Source organism: Talpa occidentalis, unplaced genomic scaffold (assembly GCF_014898055.3).
Source record: "Talpa occidentalis isolate TD23 unplaced genomic scaffold, MPIMG_talOcc4v2.1 talOcc4.7, whole genome shotgun sequence".
In the NCBI taxonomy this organism is placed as follows: Eukaryota; Metazoa; Chordata; class Mammalia; order Eulipotyphla; family Talpidae; genus Talpa; species Talpa occidentalis.
The window spans coordinates 127,681,234-127,697,216 of NW_023605083.1; the positions used below are offsets into that span (position 1 = coordinate 127,681,234).

Genomic DNA, 15,983 nt, shown 5'->3' on the forward strand with positions numbered 1-15,983 from the left:
GCGCGGCCGGCGGACCCCAGGAAGGGGGGGTCAGCACATCTAGGGAGCCCGGGCCCCACCTCCCCAGGTCCCCGGCCCCAGGGTCACTGAGAACTCAGCAGGTGAGCGGGAAGCCTGTTTCGGCGCGCCCTGGGGACAAAGCGGGACCCCAGGTATGCCGGAGCCCCAGGGCGCTCAGACTTGGCTTCCCGGTCTCCGTCTCGCGTGCGCACGGCCAGTCGAGGACCTGCTCGGAGTCCTGATCCCCGCGTCTCTCTGTGGACTCCGCTGCTCCCCGCGCCCGGTGGGGACAACGCGTCGGAAACTCTGGGGCGCGCAGCTGGGGAGCGTGTGCGGGGAGCCCCGCCGCCGCGGGGACGCTGCGCTCGGAATTTTAACAAAAACCCGCCCTTGTTCACTGCCTGGTTCTCTCCTCTTCTGGGGACAGCGCCCGCGGGCGGGGTGCCCTTCTGGGCCGTGCCAGCCCCGGGAGGGGACAGGTGGGAAGCGAGTGTGTTCTGTGAGGTGCCCTGTCACAGCCAGTGCTGGACGGCCCGGGAACGCTGATTAGGGTTGCAACCTTGTGGGAGGCATTTCACTTCCTAGAGTGTCAGTTTCCAGATCTGTAAAGGAGAGTCGTGAGTCTCGGAACCGAGGCGTCTGTTTCAGGATGCCTGCAGGGTGGGGGTCACGCTCCCTGCCTTACTCTGGTGATGAGGGGGGCTTGTTAAGTCCAGTTGCTGACCTGCACAAAGAAGCACCACATCATGGTATTCAGAAAGGACTGTGGGCACTTCGGGGACAGCAATGCCCAGAGTGCCCTGTGTCATCTTTGGCATTTGGGATCTTACAGGGCACAGGACCTGTCCCTGCGCTCCATATGGAACCGTAGCTATTCCAGCAGCGCGGCTGTATCAGTCCTGCTTAGGAGCCCAGGATGCAGTTAGCAGCTCTCACAGTGACTCTAAGCAAGTCAAGAAAATCTTGGTGTTTCAGCTTCTCGATTTAAAACACTTGGCAGACAGGGCCTCCCCGGTGGCACAGAGGTTGAGCGCTGGGTTGCGAAGCTGCCCGCAGCCTCTGCAGCACCGGTTCGATCCCCGGCTGCTCCCCGGCCACCAGAGGAGGGTCCCACATGGTGCGCAGACCCCTCCTGCCGCCCGCTGCTCCCCTCAGCAGTGTACTTCGGTCCTTCTGCCTGCTCTGCTCCCTGCTCTGGCTCTGGTGAATTCTCTCACCCTCCCGTGCTTCTGACTGCACCCAGTGCTTCTATAAATAAATAAATAAATAAATAAATAAATATTTAAAAATAAAGAATAAAACACTTGGCAGACACCATCAAAGTGACTGAGTGGTTGGGCGGTCACATCTGAGGATTTGACCCATTGAAACTGCTGGCTGTAGGGGGCTTGGGGGACATAACTCTCATGATGATGGTGGTGGTGTTGATAATGATGTATTATAATGAATATCCTCACTACCTTAATTACAAAGAATTATTTGCACGTTTGGTTTGTTCCAACCGCCGTATTAAGTGGCATGCATGCGACCTGATTGTCATCCCATCAGCAACCTTCTGCAGCCAACACGCATTACCCCCATTTTACAGATGAGAAAAGTTGAGTCATGCTCTGGGGGGGGGGTTCACCCCAGGTTTCATAACACACAGCTCCTTTTGCAACTGGAACTCATTCAAAGAGGACGTTTGCCCCGGCCTTGGGCTGATGGGGAGGTGGCTGGAAACCGTCCTCTGCCCAGTCTCGTCAGCCACAAACCAGTGACTTCTGCCCCCCTCTGGGTAGAGGCTGGCTTTACCTTGTTCCCTCAAACTTAGTGAGATCAAGCGTGAAAACCTCTGCTTTTTTCCCTTCTCTAGGGAGAGCAGAAAGAGGGAACGCACCGCATTGCCATGCTAATCAACCCCCCCCAAACAAAACGAACTCTGTTTCGTTCTAAATAGGAACAAAGGACCTTTGGAGTCTGGAGCACAGAACCAGAAAAGTCAGGAATTGAGTGAAGGGTTCAGCTCTCCTCCCAGCCTCTTGGGTCGTGTCTGGGTGGTGGGGAGAGCCCCTCGGGCCTCCATTTACGGTGGGCAGGGCCACCATCGTGCCCTTCAAATGTCCCTCAACATCCCGGGGAAATAAATTGGTTACCGAGAGCGATCCCCTTTGCTCTCTCTTTCTAGCCATCTTGCTCAGGGTCATTTGCATGAGAACAAATTCCTTTGTGCAGAGTTGGCCTGCCTGTTCTCTGTCAATGTTGAGTCCTAGTCTTCATGTTGGGTTGCTAGGCAGATATGACCCTGGCTTGCAAATAAGCTCACTGCATTTACCAGCCTGTGAGAACTTCGACTTGGGGGAAGTAGATTGAAAGGCATCTGGTCTGGAGCTAGCCCGCCCATGAGGGCTGGGACTCCAGAGCAGCCAGTGAAGAGGGGAAGCCTTTGAGGGGGCTTCCAGGAGGGCGTCATTGCCTGCTTCTCCACCCTTCTTCCTGTCTCTGTGCCACCCACCCACTCACTTAAAGGCCTGTGTTCTGGGTGGTGGATGTGTATTTCTTTTGAAGCAAATTCTTGCTTTAAAACTTTATATCTGCTTTCTCAGACAGCCGAGAACCTTACAGACTTTTCCATCTAGGAGTACTGACATTCCAGGTCTATGGACTGGATCTAACTTGTGCTTTGTGGGGCCTCCCCCACACCCATATTTGATGGTTTGAAGGCAGGCAGGTCCCTTTAAACTGGAATGCATGTTCTTGGGGGATTTGAAGATTTGTCGAGGGGTTCCGAGGCACAGATAGTTTTAGGGGAGTCCATTTTCTGAACATCATCTCTTTCCTTAATTCAAGGACCCCCAGTGTACAAGCTAGGTATTCCATTATTCTTGCATAATTGCCTTCTCCTGCTTACTCTGAGCCAGGGTCTTGCTGGGGTGCCCTGCTGTAGCTGTAAATGTCTGAGGGGGTTGGGGTATGGGGTGGGGGGTTATGAAAATATTGAATTCAGGAAAACTGTCTTCCAAGTTGAGAGGTTCCCCCATCCATCTTAAAGATGCATTTCCAGTAAAATGATGTTATGATTAAGAATAATTCATCTAGTTTTATTATATTGTTTTACTATGAATTATTACATGCAGCAATAATTACAATAGTAACTCAACCCAGAGGGGATTTCGTTTTGCACTTGTGGGAGAAAGTGCAAAAAATTTAATTTCAGTTTATACACAGTCTGTATTTCAGAGAAGTAGGATAAAGACATTAAGTACTTTGTGGTTTTTTATTTTTTAATTAATTAATTTATATCTATTTTACATCATTGTTCATTTTTAAACATTATTTGCTTTTTTCCCCTCAGGTGTAGTCCCCATAGAATTTCCTCCACCAATCCCCTGTGCACCATCACCAAGAGACATTAAGTACTTTTGAACATAAAAGCACATTGCATTGAGATAGAATGAAAATACAGTTTTGAGGGCCTCCCCTGTGGCGCAGCGGTTGAACACTGGGTTGCGAAGCTGCCCGCAGCCTCTGCAGCACCAGTTCGATCCCCAGCTGCTCCCCGGCCACCGGAGGAGGGTCCCACATGGCGCCCAGACCTCTCCTGCCGCCCGCTGCTCCCCCCAGCAGTGTACTTCGTCAGTCTGCCTGCTCTGCTCCCTGCTCTGGCTCTGGTGAATTCTCTCACCCTCCCACGCTTCTGACTGTACCCAGTGCTTATATAAATAAATAAAATAAATAAATAAAAATAAAAAATAAATCTTTAAAAAAAAAAAGAAAATACAGTTTTGAAAAATAAGAAATGACAGAAAATTTCTGACCTAATACACATTCTCATATAATTTATATATTTTTTTAAGATTTATTTTATTTTTTGCATCCAAGAACTGAGGTACAGGCCAGAGGTGTTGGGGGGGGAGGTGAGAGGATTCACCAGACACAGGGTGGGGAGCAGCAGAACAGGCGGATCTACTGAAATACACGCTAAGGGGAGCAGCAGGCGAGGCAGGAGAGGTCTGCTGCACCATGTGGGTCAGCTCCCTGGCCAGGGATCGAACTCCTGCTGCACTGGCTGTAGATAGCTTCATAGTGCTGAGACTTAACCCCTTGTGCCACCAGGGAGGCCATCATATAATCCTTAAAGGAATCATGGTGGTTTTCACATTGCTTCAGCGTTTATATTACACTGGATACATTTAAAATAGGGATTTGGGGCCTCCCTGGTGGTGCAAAAGGTTAAGCACCACACTATGAAGCAGACCCGCAGCCTCTGCAGCACGAGTTCAACACCCGGCTGGCCAGGGAGCAACCCACATGGCCTGGCAGACCTCTCCTGTCTCGCCCGCTGCTCCCCTCAGCAGTGTGTGTATTTCAATCTGCCTGTTCTGCTCCCAGCTCTGTCTCTGGTGAATCCTCTCACCCCCCTCATCTCTGGCCTGTACCCCAGCTCTTGTATGCATAAATAAATAAATCTTTAAAAAAAAATAAAATAAAATAGGGATTTGATGGTTTTCTCGCAAGTCAACATGTACAGGTGTAATCACCATGAATAGTTTGTAGTTTGAAGTCACCCGAGACACTGAGGATGACTTCCCGCTGTGTGAGGGTGGTAAGGACCAGTGTCTCTGGGCCTTCAGCCCCAAATTCATATGTGGAAGCCATAAGCCCCCTCGTGCTAGTATTTGGAGGAATTAGGGTGAGACCAGGTCACGAGAGAGCGGGGCTCTCGTGGTGGGTAGGATTCGTGTTCCTGTGAGAAGAGGAAGCTCAGCTCTCTTTTGCTCTCGCTCTCTTTCCTCTGAGAGCAGAGTGAGAAGGGCAGGAAGAGGGTCCTCACCAGAACCCCATTACGCTGGCAGCCCGCTCTTGGGCTTCTAGCTTCTGAAACTGCGAGAAAATAAATTTCTATTGTTTAAGCCACCCAGGCTGTGCTATTTTATTGTGGCAGCCCGAATTGACTGATAGAGAGGGGATTTATTGTTTTTCCAACTTCTTTTAGAGGCTGCGCCACAAAAAATTGCAGGCCCAGAGTATGGTCTAGATTTATATGATAACGAAGATGTGCTTCCTGCCCTCGCGGATAAGCTCTCCTCAGGAAGGCACAACAAACCCGAGAGCCGCGTGGAGGACCGTGAAGGAGGAGGCTGCGTGCGGGTGGTGGAGGGGACCAGGGAAGATGCCTGCGAGGCAGGTGCCTGGGGGCTCTGAAGCCTGACCTTGAACCCCAGCAGGGCCCTTGCTAGCTTTGTCACCTTGGGCAAATTGCTTCCCCTCCTTTACCTGCCTCTGCTCATCCAGAGGGGGGCCTGTGCAGGTTCTATGTCACACGTTCTGGGAAAGACCCCTCCCTGCTGCAGCAGGCAAGAGCACAAGCTGCAAGACTTGGAGTCTGTGAAACAGCCACAAAAAATCTGGTGCTTATGGGCCTCCTTGGTGGCCTAGGGGTTAAGTCTCAGCACTATCACCACAAAGGCCCGAGTTCGATCTCTGGCCAGGGAGCAACCCACATGGCGCAGCAGACCTCTCCTGTCTCACCTGCTGCTCCCCTCAGCAGTGTATTTCAGTCAGTCTGCCTGCTCTGCTCCTCACTCGGTCTCTCGCCCCGCACACCTCTTGCCTACACCCCAGTTCTTGTGTGCATAAATAAAATAAATTAAAAAACAAACAAACCTGATGCCTCTAGTAAAGCCAGTGTTTTTACCCCCATGACTAGCCAAGGAGCCAGATAAAGAAGGTTTAAATGGTGGGCACCCAGCTTTGTGTCTCCATCATGCATTCTTTAGAGAAAAAAAGAATTAAATCCCAGCTTTGCCTTCCTCTGTGCACAGAGAGCATCCACATGTCAAAATAACTTAGGACCAGAAGCCTCTGCTGAGAGTAATTACATTTCTAATGTCAATGACGCACAGTTCCCACCTATGTAAACTAAATTCAAACTTGTGCTTGCTGGAACATTTCTCACGGAGTCAGAGCTGTTGGACTGCTTCCTGGGTTTCTATCCTCGTGTTGATTATCTAGTAAACTCCTAGTCTCACAATCATGGGGACTTGATTCCAGTTAACACAGGTAATAGTGATCACGCTAGTAACACCACTGGATGGAGGTGTTGGGGGCTGAGGACTCTGTTGCTGGGTTAACTGAGCTCACGTGCATTGGGGACTTAGCCGCTTAGCACTGTGCTTGGTTCTCGGTGAGGGTCTGTAGCTCTTGGCTGGGGGATTGAAGACATCTGTGAGCCCCAGAAGAGGCAGAAAGACTTGTGATTCCTGGCACAGGAAGGGGGCTGAGAAGCAGGCAGGGCCGGGGGGAGACCATGCTGGATTTGGGGATAGGGCCCTCCTGATCACCCTGCCCATGATGGTGGGGCCCTTGCTGCTCTGGCCTCTTCCTACCTGGGTGCCATTCCATGAGGTGTTGATGGTGAGTCACCAGGTGTATCTCCCATTCACTCCAGAGTAAGTTTTATTTGATTTCAACACAGATCTTTGTTCCGAGACTTCTTTCTCAGCCTACATAGTCTTCTGCTCCTGTATTTTGTTGTCCTCTCACTTAAAAATATAAAATGAAATGGAAGAGGATCGTCCCTGGAAGTGTCCTCTATAAACTCTCGAATCCACTGCAAAGGTCTTACAAAGAAAACAAAACAAAAATCAAAGTTCTCAGAGCAAAGTGATTTGAGTTGCTTTGCTTTTAGCGAAGTCACCTTTCACACGCCAAGTAAGCTCTTGTTGTGTTAAGCTTTTAAGGCAGTGAGGCAGGTCACGATGGACTTGGAAATCGCCCCCCCCCCCCCCCCCCCCCGCCCCGCTTGCTCCTCCAAGGCCCAGAGAATAAAACCTGCTCCCGGCTAGGCTAGGGCTAGGTCTCTTGACGGCAGGGAGATGCTGGCTTTCCCTCTCTGGTCTAAACAGGTGCAGCCTGTCCTGCTGCTCCCTGGAACAATACAGTGTGTTAAGCTGCTTAACCCTTTTGGAGCAGAGTAGTCCCTTCTTTCCGGATGGCTGGGAGGTATCCCCAAGAAGCAGAGGGTGTTCTGGGACTGGAGGCAAGAGGGTCCAGGGAGACTCTGCCCCACTGTGGTTGGTGGCAGGCTCTGGTCTCCTTCTGCACCAGACTGTTTAGCGGGGAACCCATAGGCTACAGAGAGTATCCTCCCATGTACCCCTGGCCCCTTGCTCCATCCTACCAGCTTGCTCGGGAAACCTGCTGAATGCAATGGTCTCCCAGCCTGCAAAACCACAGCGCAGAGGTTGGACCCCGCCTCCCCCCCCCCCCGCCAGGGTTTACTGTCTAGCTCAGAGGAAAGAACATATGTGTGATTATTACCTGATGCAGCATTTCAACAATTATAGGAAGAAGGGAGAGGAAGGAGAACTTAGGTCCTTATTCAGTCATTGGTATTGATCTTCCTCTGACTTATTTCACTTAGCATCGTCCAGCTCCATCCATGGTGCTGCAGATGGCAAGCGTTCATCCTTTTTTATCGCTGAGTCATATTCCATTCCTCTGTCCTTGGCTCTTAGGTTGTTGGCATAACGTGGCCTTTGTGAGTAGTGCTGCAGTCAACACAGTCTTTTCGAATGAGTGCTTTTGATATAGAGAAACAAGGCAAGGGAAAAGGACAAGAATCTGACTGCAGAATTGAGGCGACCAGAGTGGGAGGGAGAGGTGTGGGGCACACCGGGGAGTGGGCCCCGTGGACTCTGGTGGAAACCATGGGTGTCTTGGTGGTGGGTGTGCCTCTGACTCATGCCCTGTGAAGTCAATCAGCGCTACCTCCATTAAAATACTCTGAAAAGGAAGATGAGGTTGTTTGAACTTTGGGAAGTGATGAGCTGAAGCTGTGCTTCCGGAGTGAGGCAGAGCAGACTTGGCCATGGTTATGCAGGTGGGGTGCACCTGGCCCAGCAAACACTGGCTGAGGTCCCCCAAGTAGGTGTAGAATTGTGCAGTGCAGAGAACGGACGACCCTGTCCTGAGGGGATGGTCATGGACAGATAGCTCCTACGGGTGTTTCTGATACTGAACTGTAACCCCACTTTCAGTCAGCACCAGCGAAGGTTGCTTTCCCTTGCATTGCTACATCTCGGCCCCCACTCTACGCCTTGACTTGACCTCATATTGTTGACTGTCCCCAGGTGAACGTGCAGGTAGGGAGCCTATTCCAGGGACCAGGTCCACCGTCACCCGAGTGCCTGGGTAGTGGGAGCTGGCTCAGCTGAGCCAAAAGGGCTCAGTCATGAGACTGTGGACAGGAACCATTCTGGAGTTCTGAATGACTTTTAAAATTTAATTTATTTATTTATGCATAGAAGAGCTGTGGTGTAGGCCAGAGGTACAGGGGTGAGAGGATTCACCGGAGACAGAGTGGGGAACAGAACAGTCAGATCTACTGAAATACACTGCTGAGGGGAGCAGCGGGTGAGACAGGAGAGGTCTGCTGCGCCATGTGGGTTGCTCCCTGGCTGGCTGGGGATCGAACTCGAGCCGCAGTGGCTGCAGATAGCTTCAGAGGTTGCATCTTAACCCCTCGCGCCACCAGGGAGGCCCCATCCTTTGGAGTTTGGAAACACACACTGGAGTAGCTTCTCACTTCCCTTTGGCATTGCTTGTGACTGTGTGTGTAGCTTTCACCTCCCCCAGGGTCAGACTCCAGCAGCAGAACGTGCTGACGACAAGTGATGACACGGTCGCAGCCATTGCTGCAGGGGGTCTGGATCACATCATCTGCCCTCAGAACTATGAGTTTTTGCTTCATACTGATTTTCGTAATGCTTTGGGTTGGCATCGTGTTCTTTCAGCGTTTCTCACAGGTGCTACCTCTTTCTCCTCATAACAATTGAAAGGGAACAACGGCTGGTGTCCCCAACTCCCTCGGAGCAGACGCTCCTATGTGCTGGATTATTTCAATCTCACGTTGTGTTTGTGGTCGAGGAAGTGTTCCGTGGCTCTAATTGTCAGCTAAGTGTGGAAACTGAGGCATGCCAGTAACTTACCTGAGGGCATGCAGCTGGCAAATGACCACGCTGGATCCAGAAACATGCTTCTGGACGAGGCCAACACATCCCCCAGATCAGTTCTCCAAAAGGAGGGTTTGCCAACAGCTGCTTCCCTGGACTGAGCTCCCCCACCCTGCCCCCAGTTTTGGTCTTTTTTTTTTTTTTAAAGATTTATTTATTTATTTATACAAGCACCGGGATACAGGCCAGATGTGAGGGAGGGTGAGAGGACTCACCGGAGACAAAGCGGGGAACAGAACAGGCAGATGGACTGCTGAGGGGAGCAGCGGATGAGACAGGAGAGGTCCTCCGCACCATGTGGGACCCTCGCTGGCCGGCTGGGATCGAACCGGCGCTGCAGAGGCTGCAGACAGCTTCACAGCGCTGTGCTCAACCGCCTGTGCCACCAGGGAGGCCCCCAATTTTGGTCTCTTCCTACCTCTGTGCCTGCCATAGTCACGGGTGCTCTCAGGTGTGACTTGGGGGGCTCCGTTGTGGCTTGGACTCCATCACGGAATACCATAGTTGGGGCTTAAACCACGGAAGTTTATTTCTCATTCTGCTGGAGGCTGGACACCCAAAACTGAGGCGCGGGCTGCCTAGGCCCCCACGAATCTCCTCCTCCTGGCTCACAACGCTGCTGTCTTGCTGTGTCTTCACCTGCCGTTTCTTCACATCAGGGCGCAAATCCCATCGTGCCCCCTGCCCCTGTGTCCTGACGGCCTCTAAGCCTAATCACCCAATGGCCCACCTCCAAATACCAACATGCTGGGCTTAGGGGCTGCACCGTATGAATTTTGGACGGACATAACAGATTCTAACATATTTTACTGATTCAGAGACAGGATAAATCAGCGAAAAAGTAGAGCATGCTACTTAAGGGAATGTTTCCTGTGCACGTAGAAAAGCGACAAAGTAAAAAAAAAAAAACCCAAAACTTTACCACACGAACCACCAATCAATTTAGCATGACGAGAAGGACACAGTGTCTAAGCGAACAGCCCTAATCTGACAGCTAAGCTTGTTTCACCTCTGGGCCTACAATCAACTTACAGGGAGAATCAGAGTCTGGGAAATATTTCAGATGACGTCGTGTGGGTATCAGCAGCCAGATCCTCGATTTGAGAAATTTATAGGACAATTGCGTTTATTTACAACTATATTGTTGGCGAGAGAGAGGAAGTGTTTATGAATGAAAGAGAAGCACTCAGCATGGGCTGGACTTTGGATACCGATTAGAGCAAACCCACTTAAAAAAAACATTGATTGGGCAGTGGAGGCCATGTGAACCCTGGTTGACTTTTTGATGATATTAACCAATTATTATTGTTAATGAAAAAAAGGGCTGTTAATAGAGTTGTAAGGTTTTTTAAAAATTTTTTTTTGCTTTTTTGTTTTGCATAGAGGATCTGGGGTATAGGAGAGAGGTGTGGGGTGAGAGGACTCACCAGAAACAGAGTGGGGAGCAGAACAGGCAGATGTACTGAAATACACTGCTGAGGGGAGCAGCGGGCCAGACAGGAGAGGTCTGCTGCGCCATGTGGGTAGCTCCCTGGCCATAGCAGTGATAGCCTGAGACTTAACCCCTGGGCCACAAGAGAGGCTCTGCAGATATTTTTAAAAAGAATTATCTTTTAGGTAACCATATAGAGATTTATGGCTGAAATTACATGATGTCTGAGGTTGGTTTCAAGATAATCCAGGGAACAAGAAGGCTGAGGGCAGAGTGAAGCAGGAGGGGGAGACAGACAGGCCTCGTGGGGATGGTTGTTGAATCTGGAAGTGAAGTCGGTGTGTGTGAGTTTCTCCACTGTGTGTTTAACAACTTCCATAATAAAATGAATATTTTGGACAACTTCCATAGTAAGTAATAAGTAAATACCACCTCATAAAAACTGAAAAGATTTGGCAGACAAGCTTTCAGGGAGTAGATTTCAAGTGATGGACCTTGAACCCCTTCCGCCTGACCACACCCTGGCTGGTTTTTGCTCCCAAGTCAAGATATAATTGTAGGATATTAGTCAAAGGCCCATTTACTCCCTTTGTATTCGGACCTGCGTCCGATCCAGAGGTAGTGTCCACAGGACCAGCGGTTTGACAGCTACGGCGTGGCACAACGCTGCCCCTTATCCTGGCTCCTGCCACATGGCTTGTTCTGTGACAGTCCTGGCAGGTGGCTGCAGCCCAAGGCCAGGCACAGCATCTCATGCCCCTTGTGTGTGAGTTTCCCTTGTGCGTGGGTTCCCAGAAGTGATATTCCCAACAACAGGGTCTGGCCTGAGATTAAGATAAAGAAAGTGGTTTAATTATCTAAGTGGAGTTGCTCTCCCGGCTGGCTGGCTGGCAGCATTCCCCCAAAGATCCCGCTTACATCCTCTGATGAGCAAAGACTGAACCCCACTTCCCATGTAAGAAAGCAATCTTTCCAAGTAGGGTCAGCCCCAAGCTGCAGTGTTGAGGTCTGGGGCCAAAGGAAGAGGCCCTGAGGATGTTTATTACACAGAGGCATTAAATAATCCTGTGTCCTGGTTACCAAGGTCCCAGGATTTTTCTTTCCACTTGGGCCTGGATTAGGGTGAGATGCTCCCTGCCGGGGTCAGACAAGTGCAGGGTGGGCACATGAAAGGGAGCACTATCTCTCACCTGCAGCCACCTGGACTTACTGGACCTACCTGGACTCACCTGCACTCACCTGGTCTCCCCTGGACACACCTGGTCTCACCTGGGCCAATGCAGTGTTCTCCTGACTTCTAAGCTCCCGTGCACACTTGACTGCAACACAATTGTGTGTGCTCAGCAGAGCGGCCCAATGAGAGGATGTCAGTCCTACTCACTGCTCTTGCTCAAACCCTCCTTTCACCTGCCTCCTGGAGAGGCCATCTATTTCTCCCCTTTCCTCATGCCTCAGTTTCTGCTATGACTTCTTTGTTGCACCTCCCAGGTGCCAGCCTTTGCCCCTGCTGGCTACTCAGCCTGCAGCTTCCTCTCCTCTCCTCCAGATCCTGCTAGAACCATTCCCTTCTCAAGAGTTTGCCCTTGGCCTCCCTCTTTAACCTGGCACCTGCTCACCCCACTCTGCGGGTGCCCTTCCTGCTTTGATTGTTGCCTTGGTATTTAGATTACTCGTTTCATTTCTTCTTCCGAAAAGAACGTCAGAGGCACGAGGGCTGGGGTTCGTGTTTCATTCACTGCGCATGCAGAGCGCCCCGAGGGAGACCTGTCCCTCAGTGCCCCTTGGCTGGATGGACAGCAGCGCACCAGGGCTCATTTCAGAGTACAGGGGTGGCTCCTGGCCCAGCCCGCACACCTGCCAGGTCCTGCTCCGGTGGGTGGGACAGCAGTGCCCTGCAGCCAGCGAGTACAGCCCCCGAGCCTTTGTCTTTTTTGGCCCTGGCTCATCTGAAGCTTTGTCTCTGGAAAACCAACAGAGCCCTCTGCCAGGAAGGTCTGCCCGATCGTGTTATTTCAGCTGTTTCCAAGGCTCTCCGGCGGGCGGCTTGGCCACGGGGAGGTCCAGGGGAGCCAGGGTCAGCTGATGGCCCTCTAGCCCTGGTGTCCGAAGGCCCCGTCCCTGTTGCTTCTCAACCCTTCTGGCCATTACCCAGCCTGATGGTCACTCCCTGGCACCTGAGTGCCTGTCCCCTCAGCCTGCCCAGAGCCTGCAGGGAGACCCCACCACCATGCTTTGCATGGGGTTCCCAGAGCACGATTCCCTGCCAGAGCCCACAGGCAGCTCAGTTCCCTCTGCTGCCCTCTGAGAGGCCAGAGACATGAGTGGCCACACTGCGCTCAGCCAGGGTTTGTTGCTGTAGCTCTGCTAAGGCAGTACAGAGGCACCTGCCCCGGTGGGGGTTGCTGAGCGAGGCGGTCAGGGCTTCCAGCCCAGTGGAAGGAGGGGGATTATTTTATTTGCCAAAGACTCCCCTTCCTTCTGAAGCCAGGAGACCACTGCTTGTCTCTGTCCACTCTCCTTCTGAGGCAGGGAGGACGATGGGTAAAGAGAGTTGGCAAAGTGACTTCAGAGATGGCCTGAGGCAGCAGTTGGAGCCAGTTTCTTTTTTTTTAAAGATTGATTTATTTATGCATACAAGAACTGGGGTACAGGCCAGAGGTATGGGGAAGGGGGTGAGAAGCTTCACCAGAGACAGAGTGGGGAGCAGAACAGGCAGATCCACTGAAATACACTGCTGAGGGGAGCAGCGGGTGAGTCAGGGGAGGTCTGCTGCGCCATGTTGGTGTGTCTTCCCTGGCTGGGGATGGAACTCATGCTGCAGTGGCTGTGGACAGCTTCATAGGTTGTGTCTTAACCCCTTGTGCCACCAGGGAGGCCCTGGAGCCAGTTTCTTTAGGGCACCAGAGCTCAACATTTTGGTTTGGATCTTTTTAGAAAAACTTCCTTCCTGCTTTATTGAAGTCTAACTGACAAATGAAAATTGCATGTATTTATGGTGTGCAATGTGTTGTTTCGAGCTACATATATATATTTGTGAAATAATTACCACAGTCCAGCTAATTAACATCTTATCGCCTCTTATGTGTGTTTATGTTGGGGCAGGGTGAGACCATTTCAAATCTAGCCTCTCAGCAAATTTCAAGTACAGGCACACCTTGGAAATATTTCAGGTTTGGTTCCAGATCATTGAGATAAAGTGAAGATAGTGTGATGAGTCACATGACTTTTGGTTTCCCGGTGCATAGAAAAAATATGTTTACACTATGCTTGTAGTGTGTTTACACTAGAGTGTAGTTTATTAAGCGTGCAATGGAGTATGTCTAAAACAATGTGCATGCCGTTATTAAAACGTTCTTGATTGATAAAAACCACTAACCATCCTCTGAACTTCGACCCAGAGCACCAGAGATGCCACACATGCCCAGTTTGAAAATGGGGCCATGTCTGTGGCGTGCTGTAAAGCGAGGCAGGCCTGTCTGCAGCGCATGGTAATTGACTGTGTCTAGTCATACCAGCTGTACTTTATCTTATTATTATTTTTTAATAATTTTTAAATTGAGGGTTCTCCCTAGTAGTGCAAGGGGTTAAGTCTCAGCATTATGAAGCTATCACCAGCCGCTGCAGCACAAGTTCAATCCCCGGGCAGGGAGCTACCCACATGGCGCGGCAGACCTCTCCTGTCTCCCCACTGCTCCCCTCAGCAGTGGATTTCAGTAGATCCGCCTGCTCTGCTCCCTACCTGCTCTGTCTCCGGTGAATCCTCTCAGTCCCCACACCTCTGGCCTATACCCCAGTTCTTGTATGCATAAATAAATAAAAATATTTAAAAAATAATAATTTTTAAATCGAGCTAACAGTTTACAGCACTGTGTGCGACGGAAGGGCTTAGCTTTGCAGCCCATGGCTGCATGTCCCTGCGGTACTTTGGATCCCCAGAAGTCACTGTTCTGTACAACTGAAAGTTTCCCCCTTTGGCCAACATCTTTCCATTTCTCCTGCCTTCGAACACCTGGAAGCCACCTCTGCTAAACTCTGCTTCTCTGAGTTCAACTGTTTTAGAGCCTTCATCTCTCTGTGCCTGCCTTGTCTCAGTATCATGCCCTCCAGATTCCTCCATGCTGTTGCAAATGGCAAGATTTCTCTCTTTTGTAAGGCTGAGTAATATTCTATGGTCTATAATTATATACACAGCACATTTTCTTTATCCATTTACCTGCCAGTGGACACTTAGATTGAGTGCAGATCTTGATTATTGTGAATAATTCTTCAGTGAGTGTGGAAACACAAATATCTCTTCAAGTGACTGCTTTCACTTCCTTTGGATAAATACCCACAAGTGGGATGGCTGGATCTGACGGTGGTTCCATTTATAATGATTTGAAGAACTTTCATATTGTTTTCCGTAATGTCAGCTTGGATCTTAATTCAAGACTTGGAGGCCATTCTTTGAATGTCTGGCTTACCTGCTCTCTGTAGTTAAAAAAAAAAAAATGGGGAAAAGATTAAATGTCTCTCCAGAGCTGTGGTCATGAAGACTAAATGCAATGGTGTCCTGGCTAAATTAGCTTATTTCCATTCAATGAAGATTTTAAGTATTCATGATGCGCTTTGAAAATCCTCAAAAGAATGTGTTGTCATTAGTTAATAGTCCCATCTTAATTTTCACTTCTTTCTTAAGGGAGATTTCCCCCAACCCTGAAGTCTTGGGTGTTGGGTCATTGTGAAATGGTTTACAGATGAAGAATGAGGCTACTCTGGTGTTCCAAGCTACATAAATTTAAGAAGAAAAGGCTCCTATGATTCCTGGTCATGGCAGAAGCCAGTAGAATGAGGCTGAAATCAACTAGCAAGTCAAAAAGTGTTTGTTCAGCATCCTCCTGTCCAAGGGCTCCTTCTTCTAGCAAGGGAGAAGTCTTTGGGGCCTCAAGATCAACAAATACCAGTTGAATCTAATTGAGTTTGAAAAAATAGCCCTCCTTTTGGAAACAGAAGAATTTGTATTTCTGAACAATTGATTCATTGGCCACCAGATCCCCATGCCTGTTTACTTGGACTTCCTTTTATTTTGATTAAGTGCAAATCTGCCCATCCTTTGAGTTTATCTAGGTCTTCCCAAATTTACATACCTCCAACCACCCCCATCCACCAGGGTTGGTCATTGAGTCGACTGACTGGTTTTGTTAGGGATGCAGCCCTCAATCATGGGCAGGGGATACACACTGGAAATGCCTTCTGTCATAACCCCAGCCCCAGCAATGTCTTCATCTATTACAAATTGGTTCTTTTTTTTTTTTTTAATTGGTTCTTTTTTAATCTCCTTCTTGGGTTGGGTATCCCACTGAGGTTTTGGTTTGGTCCAGAATTCCCAGTCTGTGCCTCCTTCCTAACCTTGTAAATTTAGGGCTTTTAAGTAAACTAGGGATGACGTGGTTTTACTCAGTGGTTCCTGTTTGCAACCTGCTGTTGCAAGTATAACCTTGAATGCTTGTCTTTCACAACTCAACCCCGGATTTATTGCTTTTGTGTTTGTCCACTCACGATGAATCATCTCCAGT

The 15,983-nt window shown here is 49.9% G+C and overlaps 1 protein-coding gene across 2 annotated transcripts in view; it reads left to right on the forward strand.

Moving 5' to 3' along the window:
• Positions 1-15,983, forward strand: part of ARSG (arylsulfatase G) — a 91,266-nt gene that overhangs the window by 23,597 nt on the left and 51,686 nt on the right. The gene's annotated exons all lie outside the window — the stretch shown is intronic.